At 31.8% G+C, this 13186-nt stretch overlaps 1 protein-coding gene across 2 annotated transcripts in view; it reads left to right on the top strand.

Moving 5' to 3' along the window:
• The window catches only part of LOC123708487 (zinc finger protein ush), a 139261-nt gene that overhangs the window by 56200 nt on the left and 69875 nt on the right, over positions 1-13186 (top strand). The gene's annotated exons all lie outside the window — the stretch shown is intronic.

Genomic DNA, 13186 nt, shown 5'->3' on the forward strand with positions numbered 1-13186 from the left:
TCACGTTGATCAAAGTCAAAGAACGTTTAAATTTTATTCTAAGATATATCTGATTGTCAATTTATTAATTTTCTTATTAGACACTGGTGACTCGTTCTGGATTTGCACGGGCAATGGCAATCCCGTACACCTTGAAATATTATATTACTTATCTTCTTAATCATTTTAGACATTGGTTAAAACCGCAATGAATTCCGTGCAAGTAGTCTTTCAGGTTACACAATACACATTCAGATGTGGCGGTGGACTTGTTTTTATATTAAAGTTTGGCATATGCTGTCTCTGACTTGTTTGTAGGCATTATTGTAGGCTCCACACCACTTCTCTAGAACTCCCATCTTTAAGGCAACGTTTGGAAGAAACGTTTTCGTTCGTCCGATTTTTCTTAGTGTTTGCAAATTCGGCTAGCACGAATTAAATACAGCTTTTCTATTGGTATAAGAATTTTCGAAATCGGTTCGATAGATCCAGACAACCTCACATAAGGACCTCTTTATAATACATATTAGTAATATATTTCGTTGTGACATTTTGTATTATTTTGACAGTGGATTGCGTAGTATTTTTGAAATTTTGTTCAACTGAATAAACCTTTTTTTAAATTATCAATAGATAAAATTCTAACGATGGAAGATTTACAAAGATTTATTAATAATAATAAATGTTAAGCCTTGTGCAATCGCTAGAATCTATGGCGTAAGCAAAAAAATCGCGAGAGCTGATAACAAGGTGGTCATTAAGAGATAATTGCTATGATAAGATGAAGTCGGATAATGCACAGTTTGCGGATTAACTTTCCTTTATCTCTGAATAACTATATTTTTTAGATTTAACCTCTAAAACTATTAGCTGGGGTAGCCTATCCTGTCAATGCTAATGCTTGATATATTCAAATATGTTGGTACTACTAATGATGGAATAATGTAGCATTTTAATAATGAAATTAATTAAAATATTTCAATTGAGAAGTTTTTAGAGTTTGACACACAAACACAATCGATCCCGTTTATTAATTTATGGAGAAAAAGTTTAGAAGTTTATTTACATTTGGTAGCCTAAGGGTGCGATTCTGAGGTCATGGATTCAAACTGCAATGTGCTCCTTAGTATTTTTTCATGTAAAAAATTAGACCCAAAAGGTCCGATTACCTACTTGCCTATAAGATTGACAAATGATCATAAAACAAATACAGAGATCTGAGGCTCTGACCTAAAAACGTTGTAGCGCCACCAGTGTTTTTTTTTATATAGTTATTTCAATTCAATATTTAAAGATCACATGAAGTTTTTGATTTTGATAAAACGGTGATCGAGAGTCTAAAATATTGAAAGAATTGTTAACAATCCTCGTGTTACATCTTTGAACAATATCAGAATAATAAGATCACAATGGGCTAACTAATGGGGTGGCCAGGGTAAAAAACCATTCTGCTTGTATGGGTTATAGGGTTGCCAATTAAATTATACTGTATAATATTAAAATATCTTAAAAAATATATAACAATTTTCGAGTTTTTGCATTACGTTTAGAATTTCAATCAAGTCATCAAAAGCGATGTTATTACGTATTATGTAATAGATTTTTAACAGTATAATTAATTATAGACGAATGCATATCTAAAAACCTAAAGGAAATTACATTTATACAAATCAAAGGACCAATCGACAACCCTACAAAAAACAAATTATATCGCCTTGACCTCTATAACAAATGTGTTAAACACTTTATAGGATATAAACAGTGGTCGCTATTGTCCGATAGGAATCTCCCACACAAAGAGCGAGGCGTATCGTGGTAGCGTGGCGCGGTGTGACAAATGTAGCCATCGCGCGCCCACCCAAAGCGACTTTCGTATTATGATACTTATTTTTCAATTACATCGCTTATAAATGTGTTCTATCAATTGTTCTTTTGGCGTTATTAACACTTCGAAGAATTACCTTTAAGAAAAACACTTTTTGAACGGATTGAAGCTATGTAATATTCTTAAAAACTTATAATTATTTACATAATTCTACATTTTATATTTTTCCTACGTTTCGCGTGCTTTTCAGCGTGCGTGGTCACGGTGACTGAAGACAAAAGGTGTGTTAATGTGTAACAGCTATGTTAACAAAAGACAATACTAGAATTACCTTTAACCTAGCTATCATTGACGTGCTCAAACATATGCAGAAATTAATTATGAAGCGGTAGAAAATTTGAAGTTTAAATAATTTCTTAGACTGACGTGAACGGATAGTTGAGGCTAAAATGCTCTACTTCAGTAATTTTGTAGCTGTTCTGTTTTCAGACACATAGGGTGTCGAAGCGTATTTTTATATACTTATATAGAGACTCTTATTGATTGTTTAGTAGAATGACGTTTCTATAGAAACTAAACAGTCTAAAAAAAGAAAATGAAAGTCTTGTTAAGCGACAATAATCTGTTTTATTCAATGGGACTTCCAAGTATTAACTAACACGGGAGCATCTGTATCGTCAGTCACGAATCTTGTTTAAAGTAATAGTATCGCGTCGCGATAGTGCTCGGCCATTTTTCTTCCACACAACAAAGGATGTAATCGGCCGTGTATGCGACCCCCAGGTTTGTGGGATATGCCATGAGTTTGGAGCGGTATGATCCTTGCTTTATAATTCATTTCAAATCGTATTGAACATACGTCACTCATTCTAAGAGCTCAGTCTCGAGCCTGAATCTTCCACGTAACTTTATTGTAGTTAGAAATTAATAGATCTTTTAACAAATAATTATGTTGCTAAGATTGATCTATCAATGTTGTATTATCACCATCTTGTATATTAAAACATAACACATTGTTGGTGATGAATGTATTTGCGAACGTACATTTTGTACAAATTTTAAGTAAAAAATGAAAGCATATATAGAAGCGATTCTAAATCGCTATCGCCTGTACCTAGCACCGGGGTCATAGTGGGCGACGCGTCACCTCCGCCCTCTATCGGCGTTAAATGATTCACGCTGCGATACCTTCAGTTATCATTTATTCTAAATTCATTACCGAACAGTTGACACATACATAGATTACTGCGCACAATGATATCATTCGTAACTTGTGGATTGCTTTGTTGTATCTTGGATTTGAATAATAGAAAAATTATATATAATGCTGAAAAGAATAAAAAATAAAATATGCTTATGAAACTTGACATAAGCGTCATTCAGTCAGTCAGTTCATTTGACTCATTCTGTTTTATACGAATTTACGTTGAACATCCGCCCGAAGTGTAATGGTCGAGTCGGAGTAGGAAATACAATATAAAATAAAGCATATGCGCACGGGCATTCTTTGTTATACTTTGAAGTGGTACAGTTTACTTAGTTTAGTCAAGTGAAAGAAGGGAATAATAGTGAATCTTTATATATATATTAAATTTAATCTTTTTTTTATTCGTTGGTTAATTCCGCGACTACATCGTCGTTATTAATATTGATGAACGTATGTGTATAGCAAAATAGCATTTGTAGATGATTAATTTATCAGAAATATCATTCAAATACAACCTAGGAGTCCAAGCAGCTCTTTTTCGAATTCTTCGCGATTTTAACGGATTCAATAATGCTTATCCGGAGCTGGATATATTCGGTAGTGGGCTGATCGGTTTTAGAGAAAGCATTGTTAGGTGCCTATCTCGAACCTAATTCGCTGTTTTGCTGAAGATTTTTTTTTGTATTATGTTTTAATTTCTTTTTTGAAACACTTATGTTTACTTCAATTGTCATACATTTTAGATGAAAGATTTTATAAAATATGCAGGAGATTAAGTACAATGTATGATGTGGTAAGCTTTAATAAATAAATAAAATTAATTAGTTATTCCTGTTAACAACATTTTGTGTTATATTTACCGGAAATTTTTGGAATCTCATAAAGTTTTGTTCATAATTGATGTTTATTCCTTAATGTGTTTGATATTGATCGGATCGTAGCCATACATTGGAGGTCAGGACATCTACAACCGTCTCTTCGGGTATTATGCAAGGACAGGCTGAATTTAGTTTAACTTTAAATCTGTGTCGATACTATGATAATCCAACATATATCCATAAATATACATAATATATATAACTAATACAGATGAATTGAATATGATGAAGCGTACGATGTGGTTGCGCTTAAAATTAGACGTTATAAATAAAAACTATTACAAAATAGTTGAAGGTAACTATTTTCATAAAGTGAACCTAACATTTCCAAATAACTCTTAAAATATTCTATGAAAGCCTTATTAATCACAATTTGTAACTTGATATTTTGACATGGACATAAAAGCTCAGTGTTTGAGTTCGGAAGCATTTGCAACAAAAAAATGTTAAATTAAAAACGGGTTCGGGCTTAACCCTACAATCTTAAGATAACTATCTCACACGGCGCACGACACGACCCGTTTTATGCATTTTAATTTATATCTCAATAAATATGTTGAATCAATCACAAACTAATATTTTAATAGGTTTTACAATAATGTTATTAGTCGTGGTAATTTTGGGGAGTTGTGCTTACACCATGAGCTTTGAATGAAATAGCCTATTGGAGCGGATTGAAAAAAATTCTATTGATTTTAAAATGCCTAATTATTAAAAAAATCTTGTATTGTAAAATTGGTCATTATAGTAGTACTAGCGAAATCAAAGGCCAATCAGCCTATTCAGAAGATGTTATAGTTGTCTGGAAGAGATTGCTTGCAATACGGCCAGTTGCATAATTAAATTAATAAAAAATGGCGTGTAACGGAATAAGGTGACGAGGAACCGAAAAATGTGACGGTAATTTTTTTTACAACGCCGATAGTTTTGTACATAGTGTACACACGTAAGAAGTGAAACTTCTTTATGACCTTAGTTTTCGAAAAATGATCTACTATATGTAACTATAAATAAAGTTAAATTAGATAAAGTTTAACAAAAGGCTTTTATTATCATAGACATGATTACAAATAATACAATTACTTTATTTTTCCTTTTCTATTACTAAGATTATTACAGTATTTCATTAATTGTAATAGAATTATTACTATCATTGTTATTGATATTATATATTTTTCTTATTAATGGCTTCGTTTTCTTGTCCCTATCGTGGTAGGGACAAGAAAAAGGTGGCGGCAAACGGAAAAATGTGACCCGTAAGGGAATAATGTCACGCGTAACCGAAAAATGTCACGGTAATTTTTTTATATAACACCGATGAAGAAGTTTCAATTGAATAATTCAGTGGGTCTTGGTCTTGATTGCATCCGTTTTTGATAATTTTTATTTCATAGATGATCAGCCTTCGAACACATGCAGGTTTTTTCGCTATATTTGTCTACACCGTACGACTGTTGAGCTAGAGATTTACAATTATTTTTCTATTTATTATTCATTATTAAAATTATATATGTTCAGTAAACGAAAACCTGTGTGCTATAGGAACCCTTTCTATAAGAAAAGAGTGTACCAAATTTTAAAGGCCGGCAACGCCCTCGAGCCTTCTGGCATTGAGAGTTTCCATCACGGTGTTATCACTTAACATTAGGTGAGTATCTTGTACATTTTCTTTTAAAAAATATTATTATACATTTTTTGTAAAGCAGTGAATAAAATTATTAATAAACAAAGTCTCTAGATTTTCTAAATGAACAGGGAGGGTTTAATTTTCAAGGCAATTTGTGTCCTAGATTGAGTATCTGTCGTAGGGTTCAAGGAAGGCTGGGCTGAAAGCGATCGAGCGACCAATTTCGCAAAAACTACACAACGCGATACGTTGTACAGATCTTTGATATGGTTAAGTAGCGTTAGCAGAAAAAAAAATTACGCATTTTAGATTTTAAATCTAAGTCATGCATATTTTTCTTATAACCTCCTATTATGTATGAATTTGTTACAATAGTTCAACGTATTGTTTTTATTTGTATAATATACTAATAAGCATTAAGATGGATATATCAAAAATATTACACAGTTTAAAAAATTATAATCAACTTCTAGATAACAATCAAGCTACGAAACACCTAATTAATCTCGTGCTGTAATTTTTTTGCTGCCACTGCACACACGGTATCATACAATCTAATATTATTCTGGGAACAGCCTTAATAAGTCACTACAGAATGTTATCTATTCCATTTTATCAGTGGAGCTGATAACGATCTCCATCCAATTAGCCCCACAATGCAATATGAACCGTCTCAGTTATGACGGAGTCGAATTGGGGCCTTGTATAGACATGGTTTGTGGCCTTTTGGCTTCAAATATTACTTGATTATAGGCACGTAGTGTTTCTGATAGTTGTTTTAGTTTTCCTACGCAGTATAAGTAAGGGAGAAGAATCAAGAGTATAGGCAGGATTCGAACTCAATAGAATCTTAAACGGAGAGATTATCTTAGGTTGATGATATAGTGTTTTTATTTAGTAAAAGCTCGCCTAGAAGCACACTGGAAGCTTTTTAGACCGTTCCTAAATGTTCTTAGACTTGGATCGTGTATTAGTGTGTAAAAATGTATCAAAGTATCACGTGATAAAGACATAAAATAGTCGCTTATAAACATTTTCGTCACCCGCGTAACGTAGGAGTAAAATTGAGAGTAATACAAAAGTATATTATAAATATATCATATGATACGGAGCTCTTATGAAAAATGCAGCAAAATATTGACGGAGTCCCTAGAGACGGAAAACGAAGAAGAGGCCGACAACGCAATAATTGAGAGGACTTATTTAAAATAACAGCAGGCAGTTAGAGAGAGGTCGCAAAGGATAGAGAACAGTGGGAAGTTTAGAGAAGGCCTTTGCCAAGGTTTTAAAGATCACAGAACAGAGAGTATAACGGCTATATTAATTTTATTACATATAATAAACACAATTGTCTGTTTATCTATGTTAATCATAAATTTGTCATAGATAATGAATCGCAAATTATCTTAATTACTTAAAGTCCTATCACCCAAGCAGGGCAAAGCACACCATAGTAAAATGTTTCATATGTTATAGCTACGAAACTAGGCTAAGTGAATCATATTCAGGCGAAACTAAGTACGCATACTTGTATTACAATAAATTGATAAAAATAATTATTCACTTGTGTAGTTTTTGGTTTGTATATCATATATATATATAACATAATCTATATATATGTATATAAATGAATCCCTATTTCCCTTAGTCACGGCATCACGGCTGGACCGATTTCGCTAATTCTTTTTTGTTGTGTTTGTTATTGTCAGGAGAAAACAGAAAGTTAGAAAATTTAAGAATACTTAACCACCATTTTCAGTAATCATGACGACTTATTATAGCATTTTTTTTCAGTGCATTTACAATTACAATTACAATAGCGCTTTTACAATTCAATCAATTTTGCACATAACCTTATGGCGTTTGACATAATATTGACAGAATGCGTGCTGCAAATATCGTCAAAGAGGTTGTAGGAAAAATTAATATTGTTTAAAATAAATGCTTCGGTCGGAGTTATTATATTGATAAAATACATATAAAATAATTACAGTCACTAATTATTTGTGGTGTTAATCTTGAAAATCCTTTTTTTCACATGGCCAGTTATATGTCGCCTGTTTCTATGTCGGAATACCAACAAAACTATTAATATACGCGCCAGATAACAAACAAAGAATGTTTTATATCATAGAGCATTTTTAAGTTAATTATACCAATTCGAAATCAATATTCATACTTAAGACAGGACAACGTCTGCCGGGTCAGCTATTATTGAATACTTAAAATGCTATGGAATTAGTAGAATGATAATTTGCCGCCGAAGCTGCAATCAGCCCACATGTGAGTTTCACTATCACTGGCAACTTTCATAAGATCCAATGAAACGGGTTGTTTTATCTCTACTTTCTACTAATAAATTCTCTCTGATAAGATAAGAGTACTCTCAGTTTCGCTAGATTTTTTTAGATTTTGCTTCAACAAACAAATCAACAATATTGTCAAGTCCAGTTGAGTAATGTTTTTAACAATAACACAATTTTATATATAATCCCATCAATCCTTATCGACAATTGGTTTGTTGTATCATGTATTTATCCTAATTTGTTTTTGAGTAGGTTTCCGGATTTATAACAACGATTTCCGTTCCATTTATAATAATAATAATTATTTATAATTCCTTGTGGTAAGCACACACAGCAGGATATTTAAATAACTAGTTAAAAGTAATATATAATTTATTAATTGCTCGAAGATATCACAAAGAGCATGGTTTGACAGTTACTCCTTATCATGCAAAAAAATGTGATTAAAAAGATTTAAAGGCATTTGATTTTTTAATAATTATCTTATTTATGGAAGATCAAATGATAATTTGTACAGCTAAAATGTACAAATTCTAATTGCAAACGACGGAAGAGGTGTGAAGGCTGCTGTAAAGCGTCGTTGTTGAGTTGCACATTTTGTCAAATCTAAAGATATTTTAATGGACCATTAGAATATTACTATATTAACTATTCTAGAAGGGTTTAAATTAATTTAATTTACTCTAATAATTAATTTCATCAAAAACAGAGAAGAAAAAAGAAAATAATATAAATTAGTTGAGACTGGTATTTCTATTTTTCTTTTATTGCCCTGAAACCTGAACAAAGCGAACATCTGAAAGTAGAAAAATAGATGCTCTGGAAATGTGGAACATACGTGTCCATATGTCTTAGTATGACATGTTTAGTTACAGGTTAAAATCGTCTTTCGACAGTTTGTTACCAACGTATACTAAAAAAAATTGTACACGCAGAGATCCAGAAGGTTTAGAAAAACTTATCGTAACTGGCACAGTGGACTAGACCTCGATTCCGATCCTCTATTCGCTGGACCGATTAAGTAACGGCCCTTACAGGTCTTACAATAACACAGGCGCAGAGGCTTGCCGAAGACACTAACATGAGCTTTAGAAATAAAGAGCGCGACTGAAGAATAAAGGGTTAAAAAAAAAATTACCTCCCGTGCTCTGGTACCGGATAAGTTATCTATTGATCGTATCACATCACTGATAAAGATGGTATCAGCAAAATTCATTCCGTTCGCATTGTGCCGTTTACTATTGTATTTGATGATTCATTCATTTATAATTAAATTATATCATTAGAATATTGGCTAGTTTCGCATGGCACAAACTAAAACTTTTTATGTAACACAAAATACGTTGTGAAGTCAAAATACACCTTAATCAAAAGCAATAACAATTCAAATTATTTAAAAGTTTATTTAATAAAATTTTTAGAAGTTTTTTTTTTATTTCAGTAACATTTTATAATTCATAATACTTGTTATGTCTGTAGTTTCAAGTAATGGATTGTACAGTGTGCTGTATCAGGCACTAAAGTGAATCCTTAGTGAGGTTTTGTTGGTATTTCGTGCCTTTCGGTTACTTGTAATGTTTGAACAATAGATTTTTTTTAAATAATCAGTAACATATAATTCTCGTAATTTGGTTAATCAAAGCGTTAATATTCCTTTGTTACATTTCTATATTAGTGCTTGACCTTACTTACTCCGTTATAGTGATCTAAACAAACCTTGGCCTATAAAATTTAAGAACGCCACCTCAGACTCACCGCTCAGACAGCTGGCGAATGAGCTCGCGAAGGTTCTTCTTCACAGCATCTTTGCAGTGATATCTGGGCGTGATGACGACGGTCGGAGGCCGGAAATCCAATCCTCCAATCTTCTACCATTCCCCCATGATGACCAGTCCAACGGAGTCTTTTGGCTGACCTTATCAAGCCAAAGCTAACCAAAGCGCCAATTCCATGATTACCTATCGTCAATATTTCAAACACAATTTGAATAAAATTTATCAATAAATTCCTTTCCACATTCCTAACGATAAGATCAAATCTCTGAATAAATTAACATTAAATGTGAATGTATTAGAAGCTTAATTAAACACGACTACATCGTATTAGTAAGATTATTTACAAACTGATGCTCACGCGTTGTTTATTGAGTTTATAGAACTTCAGAAGATCAAACTAACTTCATGGTTACAATAATAATTAAATCATTGGTAGGTGTGACAGCTGATACGATCTCTGACTAGAAGAATTTCCGTATCACGAACGTGAGAATGTTTTATGTATAAATTATCGCTACAACGCACAGAACACTTAACCTAAAAATACTGATTATTTTCTGGGCAAAAAAATAATCGTACAAAAGTGTAAGAGAGAAAACCTAAAAAAACTTAATTATTCCTAATTTAATATTAAAAAAGTACATACAATAAACTTATTAAGACTTTTGAACTTATTTTGATAAAGTCTCGAAAATTTTATAAATTAAGCTATTCTTAACTTTGGTTTTATAATTATACTTTCTTTAATTTGTTCCATACGATTATAGTTATATATATGTATTATTAATTTTTTTGAATTAATGCAAAAAAGTACTAACATGAAAATCTGCGGAAAAATAAATTCCTAATACAATTTCGATTCTTTATTTCATCGGACCATAAATAAAGGTTAACGAATAACATACCGATTAATACAGCGTTGAATATACACACATATTATTTATTTAGTAAATTTGGTTTTGATTTCTTGTATCCTTAGGGCTGATAAGGGCTATGCAATGGTTGCCAATTGAAAGGTCTATCGAAAGTACTTAGTAGTGGGTCGCCTATATGCTCCAGAGCGATCCAAATCACATCGCTAAGTAAGCCCTCAACTGGAATCATCATGGAAAAGAATGTGGCCGCCTAAAACACCTGCAACACTACAGAGGCGAAGGAAATTGTGAGAGCCTCCAGGAACTGATCTGGTTTTCAACGCTGGATTTCCTCTGCCTCACTTAGGGGACATAGGATTTTAAAAATCACTTTAATTTGCGCATTTTAAAATACACCTTTAAAAATATATATATTGAGTTAAACCACAATATATTTACCATTATCACTACAAGGACCTAAAGTTTATTACCACTACTGATTCGTATAAATATAGCTATCGTAATAAATAAATTAGCTTTTAAATGAAACCCCCAAAGCTTAACACAAAACAAAAGAAAACCTGTACAAAACAGACATAATTATTTGTCGCGTCGCCACATTAAGAATCCATTAGTTCGATATTATTAATTCGTTATCATTCGGCTTCGCTTATCAATTTGAGTACACCTTGATTTATGCCGGGATATTTTATCTTTGGTAGATGTAGGTGGCGCCACGCGTATCACTTTCTTTACGAATTTGAAGTTTGATATGGAATTCAAAGATGGCGGCGGCTTCTGTTATTTGGGAAGCTCTTAACTTATTATCAAATTGGATAACGTTGTTGTAGTGCAATGCCTGATTTTAAAGTTAATAATACGTTTTTTTAATAATTAATATTGAAAAACCGTACCACCCTTGGTCTTACTTTTCTGTATTTGTTTTCACGATATTTTCTTTCAACATACGGGCGAGTCTTCGAGCCTTCTGTCTACGTGCACATTTAAATGTGCACGTAGACAGAAGGCCATTGGTACACAGCCGGGATTTGAACCTACGACCTTAAAGTCGCACGCTCAAGTCACTACGCCAACACTGGTACTATATATTATATTTCTAAATTTAATTATGTGTTTTGTTCTGTGTATGTTTTGGTAGTATAAATTCTGAAATGTTTTTATTGACCGTTTATGTTAGAAGTAAAGCCTAATATTTTAATTTCAACTTTCATATAATAAAGAACCGAGCGTTATAATTAATTTAGATTTCAAAACTAAGATTTCACAAGAAAGATTCCGGGTATGATATAGAAAAAAACTAAATGAGTGTTGCACGCTAGATGGGGTGATAGTCTATCAGATTGGCCTGAAACCACCTGCACCATATCTGGCCATCATAACGTTTGTGGTAATCTCTACATCTTTATGAGCACATCTCTATTTAATGTTTTTTGTAACAATGCAACGTAAATTATGGTATTGCGTGCTATTTGTTGCCAACATGTAAAAAAATTCGATGTTATAAAATCCGTATCAATTTTTTGCGCAACAAGAATAAGATATTATTTAAATAAAGATATAAAAGTTTTTTTTTTTTAATTTGAAAGACGTAGGTCTATGCGTAATATATTTATTCTATGTTTAAGGTACTCAGAAACATTTTGAACCATCGAAATCTAATGGGAAATCTAAATATTACAGTTGCGTTACCATTTCCAAATATAGAATATTTGTAATTTTATATTCTATCTCATTGATAATAATCTATTTAACTTGACGTTTTTGACAGCTATAATCGATTTAAGTTATCGAGAAATCGTTATGATTTATCTTGTTTGCGAGTTTCCATTATTACGCATATCCTGTATTCGATTATTATACATAAGATACTTTATATGTAAAATTATTGTTTAAATTAAATTATTTATTAAAATAAACTGTTTCTTTGTGTGTAACTTTGTGTTCCACCGTCACATAATTATTGATTTTTTCCTATTAATAAATACCTATATTTTATTTATTAAATGTTATACTCCTGTAGTATATATAGTAAACATGTTTAAGCGGTTTTTATAGATTTTTCGACATTCATTGAAAATGCGTACTTTAAATAAATTTTATCAAATTATTTAAGAATAAAAACGATACAATCTCCACCCCTATTATTTCTTCAATTCGATTAGCTATTAAGATAATATTCCGTTTATAGTCAGAATACCTCACGTTACAAACTTTTGTTATCGACCAACGTAAGTATAACACAGATCTGAGCATTCTCATGATGTATCGATTTCAATAAATCAAATTGCCAACTCGATAGTCGAGTTTCGATTAGATCGATGAAACACCGATCGTTCGATTCCCGCTAAACCCATTCACTGGTCCATATTTGTCGTGTCCTTTATCATTCATTCGCACATAGAAATCTGATACTGTGCAAAAATAGAATTGCAATGTTTACATAAAATATAAATTAAGACAAAAACAAAACAGGTATCTATCAGGTTACTACTCTAATCAATAATATTAAATTAAAATATCAATAAATTATTGATGATTATTATTTGCACTAAAAATTAATATTTTGTCATTTATTTTTCACTACACTTGGTTGTGTGATATTTCAATAGAGCCGTATCCAAAAACTTGATTTCAATGAAAAAGCTTACACATTCGTCTAGAAAAATAAAAAGAAAACCAGAGTGCGCAAAATTGTATGAAATTTTTTGAAAAAT

This window comes from Pieris brassicae, chromosome 4, assembly GCF_905147105.1.
Source record: "Pieris brassicae chromosome 4, ilPieBrab1.1, whole genome shotgun sequence".
Taxonomy (NCBI): domain Eukaryota; kingdom Metazoa; phylum Arthropoda; class Insecta; order Lepidoptera; family Pieridae; genus Pieris; species Pieris brassicae.